This window comes from Canis lupus, chromosome 4 (genome assembly GCF_003254725.2).
Source record: "Canis lupus dingo isolate Sandy chromosome 4, ASM325472v2, whole genome shotgun sequence".
In the NCBI taxonomy this organism is placed as follows: domain Eukaryota; kingdom Metazoa; phylum Chordata; class Mammalia; order Carnivora; family Canidae; genus Canis; species Canis lupus.
The window spans coordinates 7071090-7093174 of NC_064246.1; the positions used below are offsets into that span (position 1 = coordinate 7071090).

The following is a 22085-nucleotide window of genomic DNA, read 5'->3' on the forward strand; positions in this document are numbered from 1 at the left end:
AAGGGAAGGAAGGGAAGAGATGACAGTTTTACATAGATGATCTCATTAGTCATTAACAGCCTCTATAGAGGCGAGGCCTGCTGATTCTGAGGTTAGTCTACTCTAGTGATGGCTTTCCTAGTACCAGGGACATGTCCAGCTTGTCCTTGATTCCCCCTAAAGATGGAGCAGTCTCCCTCTGAGGCTATTCACTTGTCCATGCGAATATCTCCAGCAGGTTCTCCCAGGTGCCTTTGTTACTATGGTTCCTCCTGAGCACACACAAGATGCTAAAAATAAATTGCAAGTGAAACTTTCCAGCTGCCTGGGAAAAGAGAGTTTTCTGTTCTCTTTGTACTTATATCCAATTGGCTCACAGTTGATATGCTCTGAGAAGCTGGATCTAATACAGATGCCATGCCCAGAATCAGCAGATGGGCTGGGGGTGGAGAGAAATTTTATAGGTTAAAGGCTGCCAGGGGAGTAAAAAGACCTAGGGTGCATGACCTTGCCTGACTGTGTGCCTCTGAGTAAATTTGTAATTTCCCTGGGTCTCAGTCTCTTCAAATGGAAAATGCAAAGAGCATCATAGGGGCATTCGAATTTTAAGAGTGTGCTTATGTTTTCTGATTTTGAGTTTAAAATATTTCTGGGTACTGGACGTAACTCCTATGTTGCCATGTAAACTTTGGCAGCTGATTTTCATTGTCTCAAATTATTAGCAAATGGAACTTAATGGAACTTAAAAATTAAGCTTCATGAGACCTAGGTTAGAATTCATATGACAAAAGTTCTACACAGACATTTTCATTGTTGCTTTTATTTATTCACTCCTTCCTTCATTCAACAAATTGTGACTCGGTTTTTATTGGACATTAGGCACTAGTAAGTGCTAGTGAGCCGGAGGTATCAAAGGATATAGGCTTAGGAATAAAAGAATACTGGGGATCCCTGGGTGGCGCAGCGGTTTAGCGCCTGCCTTTGGCCCAGGGCGCGATCCTGGAGACCCGGGATCGAATCCCACGTCGGGCTCCCGGTGCATGGAGCCTGCTTCTCCCTCTGCCTATGTCTCTGCCTCTCTCTCTCTCTCTCTCTGTGACTATCATAAATAAATAAAAATATTTTTAAAAAAAGGAATAAAAGAATACTAACATAACAGGCATAAAATGGAAACATAAAATATTTATGTGTCTTCTAAGCATGAACGATGTCTATGTTAACTCTTAAATTAATTGGGAATTCTCTAAAGTTAACATTATTTGATTTTTCACTAGTGTTAGTTCTGACATTATGTCATTTAATTTCTGAGTTAGGGTAATTATATTAACTTGAGCTATAGGAAGAAAGGTGGGGTAGGGGGATGGCACCAGGAAATACGTTCATGAAGGAAAGAGAATTCTTATGAAGACTATGTTATAAAGCTGATTAGTACCAATAATATTTAATATACACTAAATGTGAAGGATTCAATGATTCAATTAAAATCAATTTTGTAATCTTCAGCCGTTCCTCTCAGGGCAGCAGCTGCAGAATATTCTAGCTACAGAAAAGAAATAGAGGGATCCCTGGGTGGCCCAGCGGTTTGGCCTTTGGCCCAGGGCGTGATCCTGGAGACCCAGGATCGAGTCCCACGTTGGGCTCCCGGTGCATGGAGCCTGCTTCTCCCTCTGCCTGTGTCTCTGCCTCTCCCCCACCCCCTGTGTGTGACTATCATAAATAAATAAAAATTAAAAAAGAAAAGAAAAGAAATAGAGGCAGAAAAAGGTTAACCAAGAGGCTACCATTAGATACTGTTTTCAGAAATGTTTATGCTGTCTTCTGTTTTCACATGCTCTGTATCCTGATGTTGAGGGAGGAGCACCATATTTGTGGAGTGTAAGGGATGGTCTTTTGTTAGCTGTAGCTACGTCATTTTAATGTGAAGCCTGTGGCCTTTGTGTTCCAAGATTAACTCCCCTGGGCTTGGAAGCCCTTCCCAAATTATGAGGACCCAAGATAGTACAGGAATAAAGGCAGTGCTGGCATCCCGACGTGAGGCAGTGTTAGCACAGTTCTGAGGCAGGATGGAGCCTGGGGACCTCATGGGTTTGCGAGCAAATTTAGAAATAGAGGATTCCTTAAGAACTTTGAAAGATATTCAAATGGAAGGTCATGCTTTGAAATAGAGAGAGACTGGAGTCTTCTGCTAGCTGCTGATATAAGGCAGAGAAACTGCAGAAAAGAATGAATGTTGGCATTTACTATATCTAATAACCACAAATCAGCCTAAGCTTCCACTTGGCCTAGCTGAAAACCAGAGAGAAATAAGCCGACTTAATTTCGTGGGTGCATCCACCTTAGTAACTGGCTAGTGAGTCTGCTTCAGTCACCAAACAGATCAGGGCCAAGACTGGCACTCAGAAGAGCCCAGTGATTCGCATCCTGTATGCAGCAAGCAGAACTGTGGTCATCTATGTAACCTACCTTTTAAAATTCCCCTCATACTGAACTTCTGTTGTGGTGTTAAGCACTAGAAGAGGTCTTAGAGATCTACTCTACATATATCCACGTGTGTAGATGCATGCGGGAGTGGAGAAATTAACACAGGAATGGCCCATGTGGGTCAGTAGGTAGTTTATGTCAGCATGATCATTATAAACTGCAATGCAGGACAAACACTAATATACAAAATGGCAGGTGGTAGCATCACAAACTACAGGGGACAATTAATTAACCAGGCAATCAATTGAAAATGTTTTCTAAATTAGAACTTGTCTGTCAAAGAGCTGATAGATGAAAGATCTTCAATCTATTTTTTTCAACAAATATTCACTGAGTACCAAATTTGTCCAAGACATTGGGATAAACCCATACTATACAGAGGAAGAAGTTGTTTATTCTCTTATAAATCACTTAAATAAATGACGTTGCACATTTTTTTTTGAACTGGATTTTGTTAAGAAGGAAGAACATGATTCAAACAGAGGAAGCAGCCAGAGCAAAAGGTAGATGGCAGGAATGCTTGGATACACCATGCTGGAGACTAGAAGACAGCTGGAGAACAGGGAGAGATGAGTGTGGAAGGTCAGACCTTCGCCCGTCATGGAGGAGAAGCATAGATGGAGGTGCCATTACAGGTTTGAAGCAGAGAAGTACAAGACCAGAGCTGTGCTCAGACTTAATCTGGTAAAGTTGTATATCAAGCTGAGTTGCTCCAGCATGTTCACATTGATGAGTCTGGAGCAAAAAGGGGGTACAAGGGATTCCATGTTCTCATAGACAAGAGCAGACTTAAAGGTTATTGGACACTTCAGCTGGGAAACACACATCTGAACAAGACCCCCCCCCCCCACTAACTTGATAGTAGAGGATTTAAAGGAAAGGCACACAGGCATTCAGTCTTTTATGTGAACAATCATGTTGTCCGTACATGTTAGCTACAATAGAATTTCCTTGCCTACACTCTCGGAAGTTGGGGAGTTATTTCATTGGTAAGATTTACTCTGCCTCTCTGCATCCTCTGTTTTTGAGATATTAAAGCTGAGCCCCCTGTTCTACCCTTAGGCCCTGGTCCAAGACCCATTGATGAGTAAGTGATGTGTTTATTTACAAAAGGGCAGGCAATATTGTCGGAGAAACCACACACATAGCCCACAGAATCTTCCTAGGAAATTACAAAACTATATCAAACCATATAAAAGTCATTCCTAATATCCCAGCTGAATACAGGATGGATTAGAAAGACAAGAAAGTGGAGATGAAAAAAGCCAGTAAGAGTTTATTGCCCTGTTTCTAGAGAAAGTTAGTAGGACGAAATCAGGTTGGTGACAGAGAGAAGGAAAAAAGCAGAAGTGGCTCATGACAGGAGAAGAGAATTTGTGGATGGAGGAGAGAGAAATGTAAAAGTTGACTGAACTTTAGTCATTAATAGGAGAGGTGACAGGGGGACCGAATAAGGGGGTGGGGATAGGATTGGTGGGGGAGCAGTGGGAGGCCATCCAGCTTGAGATGGTGGCCTGTGTGGAACTGGAATTCAGACAGAAGCTGGGAAGAGAGGAATTTGGGAAATATATACCAGAAATGTCTCGAGAATTGGAGGAAATACCCAAATTAGTCATATGGATATGGAGTTTTGCCAACCTTTAGAATATTAAATAGGTGACAATAAAATCTAAATATTTTTTTCTTTTTTCCTTGATTGGTAAAACTGACTTGACTCCTACTCATTTCTTTTAGTTTTTGTTTCTGGAAACTTCTTGCTGCTCACTTGAAGGCTCTTCATCTCACTCAGGGACCCCTTGCAAAGTCCTGTGACAAATGTTTTGTTTGGCTGCCTTGGGAGCCCCACCCAGTCCCCTTCTTTGTCACCCCTCACTGCAAGGTGTGTAAAGGCCTTCTTCCTGCCTCTCTTCTAGTGGGAGGTGAGCTTGGGATCCATTGACTAGGAAAGTATGAGGAGAGGCTAAAAGAAGCAAATAGATCTGAGTTGGCCTCTTTGCCTTTCGTCCTCATCCCACTTTGCACACAGACTCTGTGCCTTGAGCCAGGACAGCCATCCTGTTATACTCAGGCAACAAAAATGATAAAAAGAAAAGAGCATTTCAGAGGCCATGGCTGAGAGAGCTGAGCCTCCAAACCAATGCCAGTGGCCTGTTCCCTCCAGTTTTCCTGCTCTGTGAGTAAACCTCGAAGTCAGGTTTTCTGTTACTTCTAGCCAGACTTATTCATAAGTGACATACTTGGCCTCTACTTTTTAGGGAATCCCCAAAGAGTAGGTTCCAGCTTTCTACGGCTGTGTCACAAACCACCTCAAAGCATTGTGGCTTAAAGAACTACAGCAACCATTTATTCTGCTCACAAACCTATAATTTGGCCAAGGCTCAATGGGGATGGTTTGTCTCTGTTCCAAGTGGTGTCAGCTGGAGAAGCTAAAGAACAGGAAGCTGAGGAATACATTTCAAGATGGTTCACTCACATAGCTTGATGATCTAGGCTGTTGACTGGACAAAATTGAGCGGTTTGGTGCCAGAGGCCTCTGTATCCCTCCACGTGGGGTTCTGTAGCTGCCTGGGCTTCCTCACGGAATGGAACTGAGATTGCCAGATTGAGTTTAGCAAGAGAACAAGGTGACAGTTTGCGGCATTGTTATGATCTAGCCTGAGATGTCACAGAGGATCACTTCCACCGTACTCTGTCGGTGGAGGCAGTCATGAACACTGGCCCAGGTTCAAGGGGAGTGGACATAAACACCATCTCTTAATAGACATTAGCAAGGTCCTACAGCTTATGAGATGAGAGATGTTTCTACAGCCATCTTTGAAAAATACCACCTGCTAGAAGGTATCCTATAACATCAGTTGGTCACTGATTATTGTTACTTTTGTTGTTGTGCTCTAGAGATTGCATGTGGTCACTTACAGAGAAGAGGAATAAATCAAAATCAGAGCATTGTTTTATTGCAAAAATCATGCTGAAGTTTTCAAGTAAGAGAAGTCACAATCCTCTGTGAGGTTTAACCAGGTCTCCCAAGACTTGTCTTGATGATCAAGCACAGTTTACAAGAATCACAGGTAGGCCTTATTTGGGTAAAGGTAGCCTCTCTGGGTCATAGCTGTGGAGGCAACTAGGATGTGCATTGGGGGCTCTTTGGGGAGTAGGAATGTTGGAATATAGTGTAGGCCCACCTCACAAAAGAGCAAAAATAATACCTTTTGGTTCCTGAAAGAGGCATAATTACTATTAAATAGTTCTCTTTAGATGAAATTCCCTTGAGTTGTTTGCCTTGTTATGGCAGAAAATCTAAAAGGATACCAGGCCAGTCAGTCACCCTTTGGCTCTCAGAGCCGTCTCTGCCCTTGCCCTGCTCTGCTGTAGCCCACAGAACTGCATGGCCAAGACTCTCCTGCCAGTGGAGGCCCTAGTAGAAGATTAGAGGGTGAGGGAGAAGGAGAAGCCAGGGTAATACTTCCTCCCTCCTCACTACCTCCTCTACTGTGTTTGCAACACCGATGTCTCCCTGTGCAGGAGGTCGCATCTGCAGTGGCCACCAAAGACCCCACCTTCCTAGCATCCACGCTCTTGTTCTGTCCTGTCCCCTGGATGTGAGCTGGATGTATTCTGATGAATAGGACATGGCAAAAATGACAGGATATCACTTCCATAATTAGCTTTAAAAAAAGAAAAAAAAAACAGACTGTGGCTTCTGCCTTGCTCATGCTCTTGTTCACTGACCTGTTTGCTCTGATGACGTCAGCTGCCATGTTGCGAGCTGCCGTGGGTGGCAAGAAATTGACAGAGATGCCTGGCCAACAGCTATGAGGATGGAGTCCTGCCAGCAATCACATAACTACAGCCTGCAGATGACTGCACACCCCTGGCGAACAGCTGGATTACAGTCTTGAGAGACACAACCTCTCTCTGCTGTGCCTGGACTCCATGTCCAGAAACTGCAAGATAATGCATATTGTCTCAAGCTGCAATGTTTGCAGTGATTTGTTATGCAGGCCTAGGTAGCTAATCCCTGAGGCTCTAGTTACTCTGTCTGTTATCTGCAGATCAGACTGGGCCTGGCTGGGGTGGCCTTACCCATTGTCACTCAGCCCTAGGGTGGAAGTGGCTGTTGGCTCTTGCTAATTGCCACATGGCCTCACTACCCTCTGTTCAAGTATCCAGATCCCTTATCACTTGTGTAACATCCCTTCTTGAAGAGTTTTTGTTTTTCAAGGTGAATCCTGACTGAAAAGGTTAGAGTTCATCCATTTGGTAAGGTGTCTTTTTGTGTGTGTGCCCAGGAGGCCTTTTTTCTTTCCATAGAAATCAGAAGCTTGAAAGTCCAGGGCTGGGGTCGTGTCCCAGCAGGAGTCTATCCTAAGGCATCCAGCCACAGAAGTCTGCAGGTAGTGGCAGCAAAGCAAGGTACACTTTCATACCTAACTTTTTATTTGTAGTTTTGCAATATTTTTCTCAAAGGGAACACTCAGGTTTATTTAAGCTTTATTTCCCATAAACCTGGGTCTGCCCCCTAATACAAACACAGTGGATAACGAAACCATTAAAGGTCTCCATACATCCCTTTAGTCCAATTAAAACAGAACTTCAATTAGGTAAAAACGATCTAGAATAAATATTTTGCTGACCTTTGCCAAAAGCTTTTGATCGTTTTTATTTTCCTCTTATCACCAAGGTTTTCAACTTATATTTTCATTTGAGGTGGTCTGAAAAAGAAGCATGTAGCAACATAAAGATCAATTGGATTAGCCTTCGTTGTGGTGAATGAACTCATATAATTGTTTTCCTTGGATGACCGAACTCTTAGGCATTCGCTCAGAGAAAACAGGCCCATAAATCTTTTTTTAACTTGTCCTATACCAAGTCTTATTCTTAGTTAAAGTCTCTTTCCTTTAGGGAGTGGCTGGTAACTAATAAAAGAAGAGTGAAAGTCAGCCCTCCTCCCTGGAGAAAAGTAGGAGTCACTATAAAAGAGATTTCTGTGTGACAATCATTTCTTTCGTGATGGACAAGGCAGGGAGAAGCTGTAGCTGCTCAGAGTGCAATCCCTTTAAGGAAGAGATTCCTGCTTGGGCACAGGTCAGTGGGAGATTGACACAGATCAATACTAATGCAAAAATAATGAAAAGACTCATGATCACCACACTAACATTCTTTAAGGAAAATGATAGTTTAAAGAACCAAAACCAAAAAGCCCTGACAACAAGGTAACAGCAACAACGAAAGATCTTGTCAGTCTTGGATTGTAGCAGGAGAGACCAGAAAACCTAGGTTGTTGCCCTTCCTACTGTCCGACTCTGTGATCTATGACAACACTACTCAGATAGTTTCTACTCCATTAGACCAACAGCCAGTCTCAAGGAGACAAACTCAACTCTTCCAAGTCATTGGTTTTTAGGAAAAAACTCTTGCCTTCCATCTGCTTTCCTCACAACAAATGCAGAGGCACAACCAATTGCATGTAGAAAGTAATATTGTGTTGAGGAATAAGATATATTCCTCTTCCATAATTGAGCAGGGAGTTCTCAGAGTAGCTGGCATCTGCTAACTTTGAACAATTGTATCCGTCCATCTCTTCATTGCAGACTCCTACAAGATAAGAGCCAGGAGAGTCTTAGAGATGATTAATTCCCTGTCCATACTTGGCAGCCAAACAAATCAGGTGCTTAGTGATTGAGTGAAGTCCCTAATCCCATAGCTAGTCTGTGGCACAGCTAGGCTAGACTTCGGACCACCCTGACTTCCTGGTCAATGGGAGAAGTAATTGCATTGTCTAGTAAATACGGTGGTTACCTGTAAGATTGACTTAATGGCTTTATCTTCCCTTAAAGACAAATTCAGGCCTCCACAGAGGGGAGTCTCAGTTGTCAGCTTTTTGGTAGTTGGACCTGTCTTACCTGAATGAGAAACATGCAGAGCAATAATCATGGGAATGAAAACGGTCAGAGGTGAATCACAAGGTTGCAACAAAGATGAATAATATTGCCATATTCTCTGTGTCCAGACTATTCCCAAGCAAGAAGCCAGTATGTAGTCTCTTTCCTTCATGCTTTATTGTCCTTGTAATTAACCTTATCTATTTTCCTATTTACAAATGGGATTAACTTTTTTTTCACAGCAGCTACAAAGAGTAATAAAGTATCATGTCTTGATATGTCTTGTTTCCTTTGGAAAGAACCAGTTTTGGTTAGCCAAGTTTTATGTTCTGAAGGAGGGTGGAAAAGCAGGTTTACATTCTGTAGGTATACAGTAGTAGAACCTGCACACAATAGTAAAAATAAAATCTCTGTTCTCTCAAGCTAAAATAGAATTTCCCTGTAAAGTTCAGTAACTCTGTTAGTACAAATGCTAACTCAAAATTTCAAGAGCAAGAGGTTATGCTAAGGTTGTTTTCTTAAATAAATACATTATAAATACTTGTTTCGATTGAAATCAAGGAGTGGATCAGATGGTATTTAAGAATTTAAGAAGGATTGAAAATTATGCTCATGCCACATAGATAGGCTTAGATAGTACTCAAAGGCTTTAACATTGACATTTCTTTCATCTGTCAATGAAACTTGAGTTTTCTCACTTACCTTTGCAGTCACAATGTAAAAATGCATGCAGTGATAAAGATAAAACAAAGAAAAAGATGTCACATTTGAAAAACAACAATTTAAGGTAAAAAGAAAAAGCAGTCTAAAATCTTTGGTTAGTAAATGTCAATTTAGGCTCAGGAGATTTCATCTTAAAGAGTGAAAGAATCCTTTTTACATTATCTCTAAACTAATCCGCTGTAAACTATTCCATTATCTCTAAAATATTTCACTAGATTTGGCTCAAAAATAACCTTGACATGCTATAACCTTGAGGTGAGGCCAATGGAAACATTAAAACCCAGGGAAATTGTGCCTTTATCAGAGGTTGGCAGAAAACAGGTGACGAAAGGTGAAAATCAGAGAAAAATGGCAGCTGAAAGAGAATTGGGGAAGGTATCTTAATCCAAAACAGGCTGCTTCCCCACCGAGTTAATCTGTGGCATTCTTTGGGTTTCACTGTAGCATTACAATCCCCCGGACTTTTGGAGTGGATTCAAGTCTTAGTGACTATCCTGTTAATTTTTTTAGAGATTTATTTATTTGAGAGAGAGAGAGAGAGCAGGAAGAGGAGTAGAGGGAGAGGAACAAGCAGACTCTGCACTGAGCAAGGACACCAACGTAGTGCTCAATCTCACGACCCTGAGATCATGACCTGAGCCCAAGCCAATAGTTGACACTTAACCAACTGAGCCACTCAGGTGCCCAATCCTATTATTTTTCTTAAGAATTCTTCACCTACTTATGTTGTCTTCCATTAATGACTGGGCATTGATTTGTTTTAACAACCACGCATACCATAGCACCCAAAGTATATTTGATGGATAAAAGCATGGATGGGGAGGTAAACAGGGATAATGGATAAGTAAGAATTTATCCTAGAGTTGTTTTACATCCTTGTCCCCTGCTCTAGACTCTTTTGGTGTTTTACAGTCACGTACTAGATATGAACCAGTTTCATCTATGAGATGGACCTTTGGAATTGCCCCCCACCCCCCAGGAGGGTGTCCAGCGTACAGTAAGAGTTCAATGTTTAAAAAAAAAAAAGAGTTCAATGTATTCATGTTTGTTGAGTCACAATGCTTGAGAGTTTCTCTGATCTCCAAAGAGCATGTAGGAAACCAAGATTATTGATAATCACTTTACAGAATATCTGGAATGAATGAGCTCAGTGCTTAAACTATATGTTTAAAATGGATACAGATACACTTTCCTCTTTGGTGTCTTCTCCCCCACTTCCCTCCATACAGTGACCGCCCCTGAGCCCTTACCAGATCCTCTCTTTATATCTATGATCTGGGAGTAAAATGCCAGCAAGTTTGATTTTATTGTTCCACATGAATACCAGTCAATTTTCCAAGTGGGAATACTAAAGATGATAATTGTATGTTGTCTAATCTTGTCTGGATAGATCCCCTCTAGGGCTTTCCTGCCGGTAAACCACTGAAAGCATGAACAGATCAGAACAAGAGCAAATGAAATGTAATGTGGTATATTCTTTGAACTAATGGGATCCTCCTGGTTGAAAGGCATCACTAATTTGTATATACAGATAGGCATAGACATAGTTATAATTTTTCTTCCTTTTGGGCAGGCTTTACTCAGGGAGTATGCTGAGTAATAGTCGATGGGTCAATGGAAAGCATGGTAGTCAATGATCAGACTGAGTATTTTGGGCACTTGACTACTTATCCTGGCCATTGGATGTTGTATGGTGCCTGGACATGAGGTATCACTTCTCTTCCCCTCCTGCAAAACACTGGCTACCAGAGCTGGTCCTTGGTGGGTCATTACTAGGCAATCAGAAACAGTCTTGAACAGCACACTAACATAAAACTCTTGCCTGAGACTATGTTGCTTTGTGTTTTATTTCATACAACTTGTCTTTTGGGAAGAAACAATCATACCCTATTATTGATGACTCGTGCTATTGCACAGAGATGAGGTGTGGGTAATGAATGTAATAGGTGACTCTACAGCAATTGCTTTTCATTATTAGAATGTAGTTGGACAGATCACTTTATCATAGTTACTTGCCCACATATACCTTCAACACCCATTCTTCACACCCTTCTTCTTTAATTTCCTGTGGGAAATAAGTGGGTAGATAATGGGGAGCATCCACATAATGGAGAAATGACCATGTTTAAAATATAGTAAGATCAAGAGGAAAATAGAGTTCTGGCCCTGTGCACTCAAGAGACAAAAAGTCCACTTGCATTTTTCAGGTTTTACACCCCCAGAGGGGTAAAAACTTATGAGTCCTGCCTCCCCCTGCGCTGTACTCTCTAAATAATACCATACGCTCATAGCATTCCTCAAATGTCCTTGAACAGTGGCCAAGTTGCTCAGACAGATTTATCTCCATCACTTATCAAATGTGGTTAGGGAGACAAGACATAGATTGTACCTATTACAATAATAGTGAAGAGTTGGAGATAATATCTATAAAATCCAGTGACACATACACTCAATTTGGATGTGACCAGAAATTCCCTAGACAAGCTTTGGGTCCAGCAGTGGCCATGTTCAGAGTAATCATTGGTCTTTGTTGGCTCTCCCATCTGTCTGCTAATATAGAATGCCTCTTCTCTACAAAATCATTGTCTGGCTCACACATTTCTGGGCATTTTCGGGAGATGAGTCTCAAGTGCACATGACTGCTTCTACTGGTAGCTCTGTGACATCCACTGGGTGCTCCTGGGTCACTGCAGCTGTTAAGGGCTGCCAGTTCTTTTACCAGCTTGAGCAAAACCACACCTGCTGGACACCGCCACCTCTTTGATCCTCTTTAATCCTCTAGTCCCCTGCTCTATTCCCCTGACAGGCCCTGCTTCTGCTTCTGCAGCCTCCTGCAGGACACTCCTCCCAATGTGCCACTGCTGTTTGAATCCGGGGCCACTCTCACTTTGCTGAGTCACAGTGTAATAGAAGAAAACAAATGCAACTTGCTTGTGTCCTGTTGCTGCACTGGATTTCAACTGATAATTTTCAAGGATAGCCATCAGTCTTCCTATAATACTGATGGGAACCCATCAACTTGGGTGGGTTGGGTTCAAGATGAATTGATATGCGTAATAGACATCATTTTGTCATGAGATTCAGCCCTCTGCTCCAACTCCAAGTTTCCACAAGTGGACAGATGTGTCCTTTTCTTTGGGATGAATTGGTTCCCTGTAGGCACATTTGATCACTTGCGGAGACAAAAAACCATCACTTGAGCCCATCTCTCCCTCTCCAAGACCCACCAGCAGAGGCCTGTTTGGGGTAAGGTTGGGATCTTTAGCAACTGCTATTAGGGATTCAGGTGCAGATCGGGCTCTGTGCAGGAGACAGTCAAGGCTGCTGTACACTCTCTGTCTTCACAAAGTGTCTGTTCTGGTAGGAAAGATGGAGGTTGCATGCACGGGAAAGGAGAAGGAAGTAGGTGATGCTTCCGGTGCCACAGGAAGATGTATGTATGCCCTAAACTAGTGCAGGGATGGAAGACCATTTCTGAGAGAGCGCTCCTTGAGACCGAAGGATGAGTAAGGAGTTCGCTGGACCAAAGCAGGGGTAGAAAGTCTGTGCGGAGGCTCAGAGTTGAAGTGGGAGGACAGAACCAAATAAATGGTGTTCGGATGGCTGGGGGTTGGAGAGGGCAGTAGCAGTTTAACCTTGGGAGCACTGGGAAGCCTCTGAAGGTTTTGAAGCAAGAGGGGGGTTGTCTGATTATGTGTATGAAAGGCTGCGGGGAGCAGATGGATTAGAGTAGAACTGGATAGGAAACAGAAGACAGGTTGCGTAGGAGGTGTTCCATTTGTTTTGGCCAAATGCGATGGTGCAGGAAGGATGGGGAGAAGCAGCCACAGGCAAGTGATCCTTAAGAGAGAGAGGTCAAGCAAATCTGGGTCAATGCTTGGATGAGTGCATGAGAGAGAAGGAGAGGTTGAGGAGGAGCCCTTGGTTTCTCTTTGTCGTGTCTTCTTAAAGACATGACAATAATTGGGTGGTGATGCCAATACTGAAATGGGGATTATAGGGAAAAGAGTTTGGGAGGTCACACGATGGTCAAGTTTGGGGATATGTTGTAACTGAGGTATATTGAGTATAGGGGTGTGTGTGTGTGTGTGCACGCGCGCGCGCACGTGCCTAAGAGTTCAATATATCTGCCAGAGCTGCCTAGATAGGTTCAGGGGTGAACAACATGAGAATAATAAGTGTAAACACTGGGAAGAATGAGATTTTCCAGGGAGAGAAGAATAGGAGGTAATCATGAGGGCATCAAATGTGAAGATGATAGAGAAGGAAAAGAGCTTCAGAGGAAGTGAGAGTGGGCAGGGAGGTTAGAGGGAATCCCAGAGGAGGTCACACATGGGGCAAAGGGAAGTGAGTGTTCCAGGAAGGAGCAGTGGTCCGTGGGGCCAGATATTCTCTAGAGATCCATGAAGCCCATGTTGGAGCCAGACTGTGGAAGGTCCAAATGTTAGGTGAGGAGAATTTGGACATTGTCCAGGAGGCACCAGGAAGCTCAGGAGGGATTTTGAGATAGAAGTCAATGCTCTTGAAGTAGTGTATAGCCAGTGGTTTGGAGGTTGAGAGGCAGAAAACAGAGCTCATTTAAGAGAGCTGTCCACTGTTGTTTTTTTGAGATTTTATTTATTTATTCATGAGAGACAAAGAGACAGGCAGAGGGAGAAGTAGTAGGCTCCCTACAGGGAGCCTGATGTGGAACTTGATCCCAAAACCCCGGGATCACACCCTGAGCAACCCAGGCATCCTGAGAGCTGTCCACTCTTGAGGAGAAAAGAATCTGTGGAGGATGCATGAGCCAGGAGGGGAAGGAGGCTGGTGTGAGAGACTGCTGGGGAAAACTTAAGTAGTTTCACGTTGGATCACAGAAGGTAGAGAAAGAGAAGAATCCAAGGAGGTCCTATTAGACCTTGTATTTAGCAGATGACAGCAGCATTGTCACAATGTCAGAGTTGGCAAGAGAAGCAAGCCTTTGCAGAAAATTTGGTTTGCCACCTGTTGAGATGTAAATAATATTGCGAAATACTGATGGAGGCTTTTTAAAAAAAAGATTTTAATTATTTATTTTAGAGAAAGAGTGCACAAGGAAGAGGAGGGGTAGAGGGGGAGAGAGAGCAAGAGAATCTCAAGCAGACTCCACACTGAGCACAGAGATCACTCGGGGCTGGAACCCATGACCCTGAGATCATGACTTGAGCTGAAACCAAGAGACTCACCCCACTGAGCCACCCAGGCACCCCTGAGGGAGGCTTTTTTTGTAGGTCGATTAAAATGGTGCCTATCACAGGCTTTCTGAATTTCTAGAATAAGGAAGTATCAGGTCATAGGGCTCAGAGTTCATCTTTACAACCTCCACACCTGATTTTACAATTTCCAGAAACAACGGAATTAGGAGTCCAAAGGTGTTTTGATCTTATTTTATGGTCTTTTTCTCCTTACTAACCTTCTAATCTTAAAATATGGGCTTAGTCTGTCCATATCAAAGACTGAATGTTCAGATTTTGCGGGAAGAATTAACATTGCTCCTCCTCGACCACTCTTCTCGTATTTCTGTCTGATTGCCTCCTCACCCTTCACTCTCTCCCTCCCTTCCCCCTCCTTTAGATCTCTCCCCAAGCATGCTCAAGTGCAGCTCTCCTTTTTTTTTTTTCTTTAAGACTTTATTTATTTATTTGAGAGAGTCCACAAGAGAGATCGTAAGCAGGAGCAGAGGGAGAGGGAGAAGCAGACTCTTTGCTGAGCAGGGAGCATGGCACCGGGCTTGATCCCAGGACCCTCAGATCATGACCTGAGCGGAAGTCAGATCCCCTAACCAACTGAGCCACCCAGGTGCCCCTAAAGTCCAGCTCTTCTTACCTAGTGACACAGACAACCAAATGTCAGCACAAGGAAACATGGTCTTGTAAATCCACCTTGACACTGGAAAGCAGAAACCCTCTAGTCTTGATCGGACATTCTTGAAGCCTATTTGTCCCTTATATGTCTTAACAATTTCTAAGAAACATCCATTCCCTCTGATGACTGAAGTACCATCCTATATACATTTATCTCTGATAGTCTGAACGTTTTTCCATATGGGTTAGCAGCACATCCTCAAAGTAAATCCTCTTCATCACTGTAGGCTCAGTGTCTTGCATGGTGCTGGTGATTGGGGTCCCCAGCCCCCCAGGGCCGACTGAATGAATGACAAAGGCCAGCAGAACGGCCTGTCTGTCCCTTCCTTCTCTCCCTATTGCTTTCACCTTCTCTTTTTTTTCCATCAACCTTGCCGAAAGACGTGGAGAAAAGTCACCAACTACAGTGAAGCTTCTTGCCTGTTGGTGCTGCTTCGAGTTTAATTAACAACTAAAAATGTAGTTACAGGAGACTGTTAAAATTAGGAGAGCAAGAGTTTGCCAAGCTGTAGACAGCTTTGGATTCATAACTGATATTAAAGAGAAGTCATATGTAAAATAACAACTGCAAATGTTATTCTGGGAGTCTGTTAAAATTAGGAAAGCAAGGGTTTGCCAAACTGTAGACAGCTTTAGATTCATAGCCAGTATTAAGGAGAAATCATATGAAAAAGGTAAATATATATATATCTGAATATGTATACACACAGATACATATGCCTTTTCTGTATTAATTTCTTTAGAATTATTACCTCACTATGTGTGGTGCTTTTTAGTGTTATTATTGATAGACGCCATCTAGTGGTAGAGAAGAGCAGCTGCTCACAGATCAACTGTTATTGTTAGTATATACTTTTTAAGATTTTATTTATTTATTCATGAAAGCCGGGGGGGGGGGGGGGGCGGAGACACAGGCAGAGGGAGAAGCAGGCCCCCTGCAGGGAGTCTGATGCAGGACTCGATCTGGACCTGGGCCAAAGGCAGACGCTCAACTGCTGAGCCACCCAAGTGCCCCTGTTGGTATTGTTATTGCTTGATGGTTTCTACAAAGTAGACTCCAAAACACTGGTTAATGAATACTGTAAGCCCCAAGTAGGAATGAAATTTGGAGGATTATTTACCAAATCCCTCCCCTGTGGCAGGTTCTGTGTGAGGAGGTGGAAATAAAAGGCCAATCCCTCCCTTGAACAGGTACGAGGAGATGGTAAACATTGGTGGTGCAGTGTGTATTTTCAGCACTCATTGTGTGCTAGCCACCGTGCTAAGCACTTTATACCCCAAATCGCATGGGATCATCACCACCACCCTCTGATGTATGGTTACGTTCATTTTCTTACAAGGAAAATGGAACTTTGAGATGTCACTTGTCTATAGTCTTGTATCCAAGAAGCTTTCAAACCAGATTCAGAGCCAGGGTTGTCTGATGCCAAAGTGTGTGGGCTCCTAAAATATCTACTATCTGGGCTTCCACCAAAGCAAAAGCAGAGGTGGAAGATGCTTTTAAATTATTTGTAGTTGAGGCCTTTAGCTTTTCCTTTTCTTTCTTTCTTTCTTTCCTTCTTTCTTTCTTTCTTTCTTTCTTTCTTTCTTTCTTCTTTCTTTCTTTCTTTCTTTCTTTCTTCCTTTCTTCCTTTCTTTCCTTTCTTTCCTTTCTTTCCTTTCTTTCCTTTCTTCCCTTCCTCCCTTCCTCCTTTCCTCCTTTCTTTCTTTCTTTCTTTCTTTCTTTCTTTCTTTCTTTCTTTCTTTCTTTCTTTCTTTTCTTTTCTTTCTTTTTGAAGTGAGGTAAGAGGGCAGAAGACCGCTGTCAGAGTGATAACATTTGTACACGTTGCTTAGCTGTGCGTCCGGGATGAGGAAGGTAAAGGGAAGACAATGTGAGTAGCTGTGGGCATGAACTTGGATCATCAGAAAAGAGAGAATCCATGTGTCTTGGAAGAGTCTTGTGCAAACATTGGATTGCGAAGATTACAGCGAAGATCAACACATAGGATTTCTTATTTGTGAAGCAGATGTTAAGAAAACAGGAAACCCTTCCATTCCGAAAGATTTCTGTCACTGATCTTTGACCCCTCTTTGCATACTGCTTCTCCAAATCCTCAAGCCCATATCTATGCAACATGCAACATTTAATGTATTGATGTTGCACTGTTATTAGAATTTTCCTATGTAAAAATCCCAGCTTAGCTGTATTATACACTTTTGAGGATGATCTGGTTACTTGTATGTGGTACTCTTCTACATTCCCCAGGGCAGAACTGAGCACACAGTAGAATTCCAGATATACTTGCAGAATTTTTGCTTTTTTTTTTATTAGAGTAGTTTTCTTCTCTAGCTCCTATGGGTAATGTGTAATATATAGCACATTATTTAATAACTCATATTATTCTCTTGAGTTCCACTTGAAGAGGAATAGGTGCTTTCTTTTTATCAGAACTATTGGAATACTCACAACCAGAGCCAGTAGCCCAGCTTTCTGAGCTGGAGCTTCACCACGTTTTGTGAATTGCCACAGAAGTTGGCCCTTCTTATTTTACTTTATAAGACCATAGCCTAACAAATTTCTGTGGTGAGTGATTGCCATTTTGAAAGGAAGGTGAAGCAGTGCCTATATGCTTGTCTGCTTGGGATGATTTCCCTTCTAAGAAGAAAACGGAACCTAGCAGGGACAAAGCACTGGATAAGTGTATGTTACATAAGTGAGTAAGCCTGTGCACAGCCAAAGGGCACAGCTGTTTCCCAAACATGCCTCGCACTGTTGGTTCCTGTGTCTTTACTGGTCCTGTTCCCTTCTTTCCTCCTTGCTCGGCAGGTTTGATATCTTTGATGAACCTTTCCCCCCTTGGCTCAAGCTTTGCCTGCAGGCGCTTGGAGCTCCTGGTCTCCCTGTGGGCACCACTCATCAGTGGTCCTGAGCACCTGCTCCTTATCATGAAATTCACAGACACTGGGGTTCAGCCCTTTGGGTGCTCCGAATCTAACGAAATGCCCTGAAGGTAGTATGAAATCAATACACATTTGTTGCAACTTATGAATATTCATTTGACTTAAAAGAAATACTTTTTAAAAGAGGGTTGATAGTAGAAAAGGGGAAGAGGAAATGAGGGTGGGAATCTAAAACCTTATTAGCTTAGAGAGCCGTTTGGGCTTATTACAGTGCATACAAATGGTTTGTCGGTAGAAACTTCCTGTAGTGTGTTAAGAAAATAAAAACTCCTGTTTTCCTAAGTTCAAAGGTAAATAGATACAACTACTAGCCAAGGTCAGCCAATAAGCTCAAAATCTTGGAACGGCGTAGACAGCTGGTATGCCTTTGAACTCTGTGCCTTTTTACACCATGCAGAGAAACACAGTTGAGACTGATGTTGAAATTATTTCAGAAGGAGTGGATGTGCTGATTCATAATTGTCAAGAGGATTAATCCCTTGCGTTTGTTTCTTTAGGAACCCCTCAGAGTGCAATGAAATTCACAGGAGCAAACAGACTTGAGAGGCCGAAAGTGAATAAGGTACGAGGAAGACTGGACCTGAGGGAAGGTGACAGTGACAAGATAAACACATGACCCTTCCTTCTAGCTTTTGGGCAAATACAGTGTCACACTTCATAGTTGATATTTTTCTCTAGAACTTCAGCAAAATGTATAGCTTGAATAGAAAAAGATATTTTTTTTCCCCAGTAAGATATTCTAAGGCCAAAATGTTGCACTGATATCTTAACAGGGAGGTAATTTCGGCTTCTGCCCTTCCCTTCCTCAAAATGGTGTGAAATAAGAGGGCTGATGTTAAAACGAGTGAGGAAGGATGCAAGCATTCCATCTAATAGTATTTCTAGAGTCTGTTTTAGGGGAAGAAGATGCAAAGCTCATTCCTAAGCTCTGTCCCTTAAAGATCTCACAGTGTGCTGCAAGGTGGACACCTTGTGGGGCTGGCCCTGGGCCCCGTCGCCACTGTCCAGCATAGGCCAGACATGGCAAAGGAGCTCAGGATATGTCTCCTAAAGACAGAGACATTGTGACAAGGGAGGGCTGCATGTGACCTGGGGTTCTGGGAAATCAGAAACTCTCTAGGGCTTTCATTAATGCAGACAGCTGACTACTGTGTGCTGTCCCTTAGGAGTACTTAGAAAAATGCCACCAACTTCGATAGTGCCCAAAAGGGCCTCTGGTGTTTCAGTTCACAAAACACCAGGAGAGGGATGGTAAAGTGGGAGATGAAGGGAATTGTGGCTGACATCATCATTGAGCTTCTAAGCAGATTTCCTTATAATATTGTCACATACTGGACATTGAGGAACACATCAAAGTTCCTCCTCATCTACTAGACAACGGGCAATTGCAGCTGCAGCAGCATCAGGAGCCACCTCAGGGCCAAGCACTGACTCACGTAGTTTGAGCCAAGTCACAATGCAGGGGGAGCCGTGGTTCTGTTCCTTAAGGCCCTTAGGGAGTACTGGGAAAGACAATGAACCATGCAACCTTGTGAGGCATGAGCAGTACTGTGATGACGTTAGGAAGAGAAATATATCCTCTTTGGGCTCCCCCAGGAAATAAATGTCTGTCCGGGACAAAAATCCCTGTGGATTTTGTTCGTATGTCTAGTAGAGCATCTACCATGTGTGAGGATCAACGCCTGTGAGATGGTGCGCTCCGGAAGAGCAGGGCCCATGTCCTATGTGTTTTTGTATCCCCTGCTCCTAGCATTTTCTGGAACATCACGGGGTCTCCACACTGTGCTTGCTTAATGAATAAATGACAATCTTGTAAGTGCTGATAATAGGAAGCCCTGCAAACCCGGAGAACTCAGAAACTCTTTCATGTCATTGTAACACTGACATGTTTTATTATACCCGCTCCCATGTATTATACCCATATTTCACAAAGAGATGTAAACGACTGTACAATGGGTACATGCTTTAGATAACAGAGAAATACAGCATGGGAAGAACAGCCTCTAATTTTGCACAGGGTTACATTCTAGGGAGTGTTTGTAATGGGGAAGTACAGACCTCTTTATCTCTCCAGGAAGAATTCTTCCTCTAGAAAGAGGAACTGAAAGCCCTGGATCCAGTCTCCGGAAACTGCCAGGCCAGCTCTACTGCTGGGGTAAAGCCAGCTCCGGAAATGCTATGGTGGGGCTGGAAGGTAGGTTAGCCACTACCTAAACCGGTCCACTCCTGCTTATACGGGGTGACTCCCACCGGACCGGTTAAGCATAGCCAATCCCACCGTAGCTTAACAAGTCTTCTCTTAAAAAAAAAAAAAGAGTTCCTCGGGGATCCCTGGGTGGCTTAGCGGTTTAGCGCCTGCCTTTGGCCCAGGGCGTGATCCTGGGCCTGCTTCTCCCTCTGCCTGTGTCTCTGCCTCTCTCTCTCTCTGTCTTTCATGAATAAATAAATAAAATCATTTTTTTTAAAAAAGAGTTCCTTGAATTTTTCAGCAACCCATTCAAATGTCGAACAATTTATATTAATAGTTTCAGGTAGTGCTTCCTCGTCGGTGGCCAACATTTCCTAGGAAGTAGAAAAGATGGATATAAAAAGCTCATTTCCTCCTCCTTGAGATAAAGGTCCAAAGCCTTCCCGCTCGAGGTTGAGGAGTGCCTGGGGTCGGCTGGGCGGGCTGGGGCTGGGGCTGGGGCTGCGGCTGGGGCTGGGGCTGCGGCTGGGGCTGGGGCTGGGGCTGCGGCTGGGGCTGAGCCGGGCGCCCGGACTTCTCGCCTCTCCAGGCTCCCCACGCCCGGACTCAGGAAGTTTTCGCCTCCGCAGGACGCCGGCGCGCTGGCGCCCACCTGGTCCACCTGACCTCGTCCTGACGCTCCGTCGGTCTCCGCCGGGGGCAGGGGCTCTGCGGGGTCACCCGGGCGCCCTCCCGGGCCGGCCGTCCTCCGAACGCGGCGCCCGCGGCTGCGGCGGGTCCCCGGCCCGCGGCGCTCAGGCTTGGGCTGCGCGGGGCCTCGAGTGCCGGCGGCCGCGTCTCTCCGGCTCCGGAGACTGCGGGCCCGGCAGGGTCGCGACGGCGCGACGGGGCCGCTCGGAGCCCGACTCCGGGTTTTAACTTCTTGCGGCCGGAGGGGGAGGACGAGTCCGCGGAGGGCGGCGCCGGGCCTCCCGGAGCGCGGGGCCAGGTAGGACGCACCTGCCGCGAGGTCGCCAGGCGCCGCGCCCCGCACCCCGCGCCCCGCAGCCCCCCCGGGGAAGGGCGCCCGGACGCCTTCGGGACGCGGAGCTCTCGCGCGCCGCGGGGCCTGGGAACCGCGCACCGGCTGCGCCCCGAGCCCCGCGGGGCGGCGGGACGGACGGCGCCCGCGCCCAATCGCGGGGCGGGGCCGAGGGGGCCTGCAGGCAGCAGCCAATGGGAGGCCGCAGAGCGGGCGGGGGCGGGGCCGCAGGGCGGGCGGGCGGCGGCGTCGGGAGCCGGCGCGGCAGACCGGGAGCCCGGGAGGAGCCGGCGGAGCGGGAGGAGGAAGACGGAGGAGGAGGAGCAGCGCCGCGCCCCCGCCCCGGCCGCCCGCCCGCCCGCCCGCCCGCCGGACCCCGGGCGGACCGCTCCAGCCGCAGCCGCAGCCGCAGCCGCAGCCGCAGCCGCAGCCGCGGGGCCGGGCCGCCTCCCGCCGGAGCCCGGCGCCGGCAGAGTCCGGGCCGATGGGCAGCCCCGGGCAGCGGCGGGCGGCGAGGCGGCGGCCCCGGTAGGCGCCGCCGCGCGCTCGCGGGCTGCAGCAGGTCCCCGCGGACTGCGTCTCCGAGGTGCGTGTCGGGCGAGCGGACGGGGAGCGCGGCGGGTCGGCTCGGAGCCTCCGCTCGTGTGCGCGCACGGCCCGGCGAGGACTGCCCCGGGGTGAAGGCGCTGCCCCGGGGGCGCCCGGGGGCCGACGGCGCGGCCGCGGGGCGGGGCGGGGCGGGGCGGGGGCGCGGGCGGGGGTCCCGCGGGCGGAGGGGCCGCCGCCGCTGCTCCCGCAAAGTTACCGATCGCAGGAAGGTTATTCCCGGCCTGGGGACGCGAGCGCTCGCGAGGACCTCCCGGGGCGCAGCAACTCCTCTGGGACCCACCTGAGAGCGCAGAGAAAAGGCCGCGGGACGCGGGACGCGGGCCCCGGCGCGCGGCGGGGTTACTTGCGGAACTTGCTGCGGGGCCACCCCACCC

General features: G+C 45.7%; 1 protein-coding gene and 1 long non-coding RNA gene across 3 annotated transcripts in view; both read left to right on the forward strand.

Annotated features, from left to right (window-relative positions):
- The first annotated feature begins 5361 nt into the window (after positions 1-5361).
- On the forward strand, positions 5362-19761 carry LOC118354493 (uncharacterized). The gene is made up of 3 exons (XR_004815081.2): positions 5362-5528; positions 6772-6873; positions 18391-19761. It is a non-coding gene; the product is annotated as an uncharacterized LOC118354493 (long non-coding RNA).
- A 1793-nt stretch (positions 19762-21554) lies between these two features.
- Positions 21555-22085, forward strand: part of SIPA1L2 (signal induced proliferation associated 1 like 2) — a 213455-nt gene continuing 212924 nt past the window's right edge. For both annotated transcript variants that reach the window (XM_049108922.1, XM_025448672.3), the window contains exon 1: positions 21555-21688. The gene's annotated coding sequence lies outside the window, so the exon portion shown is untranslated. The remainder of the gene's footprint in view (positions 21689-22085) is intronic.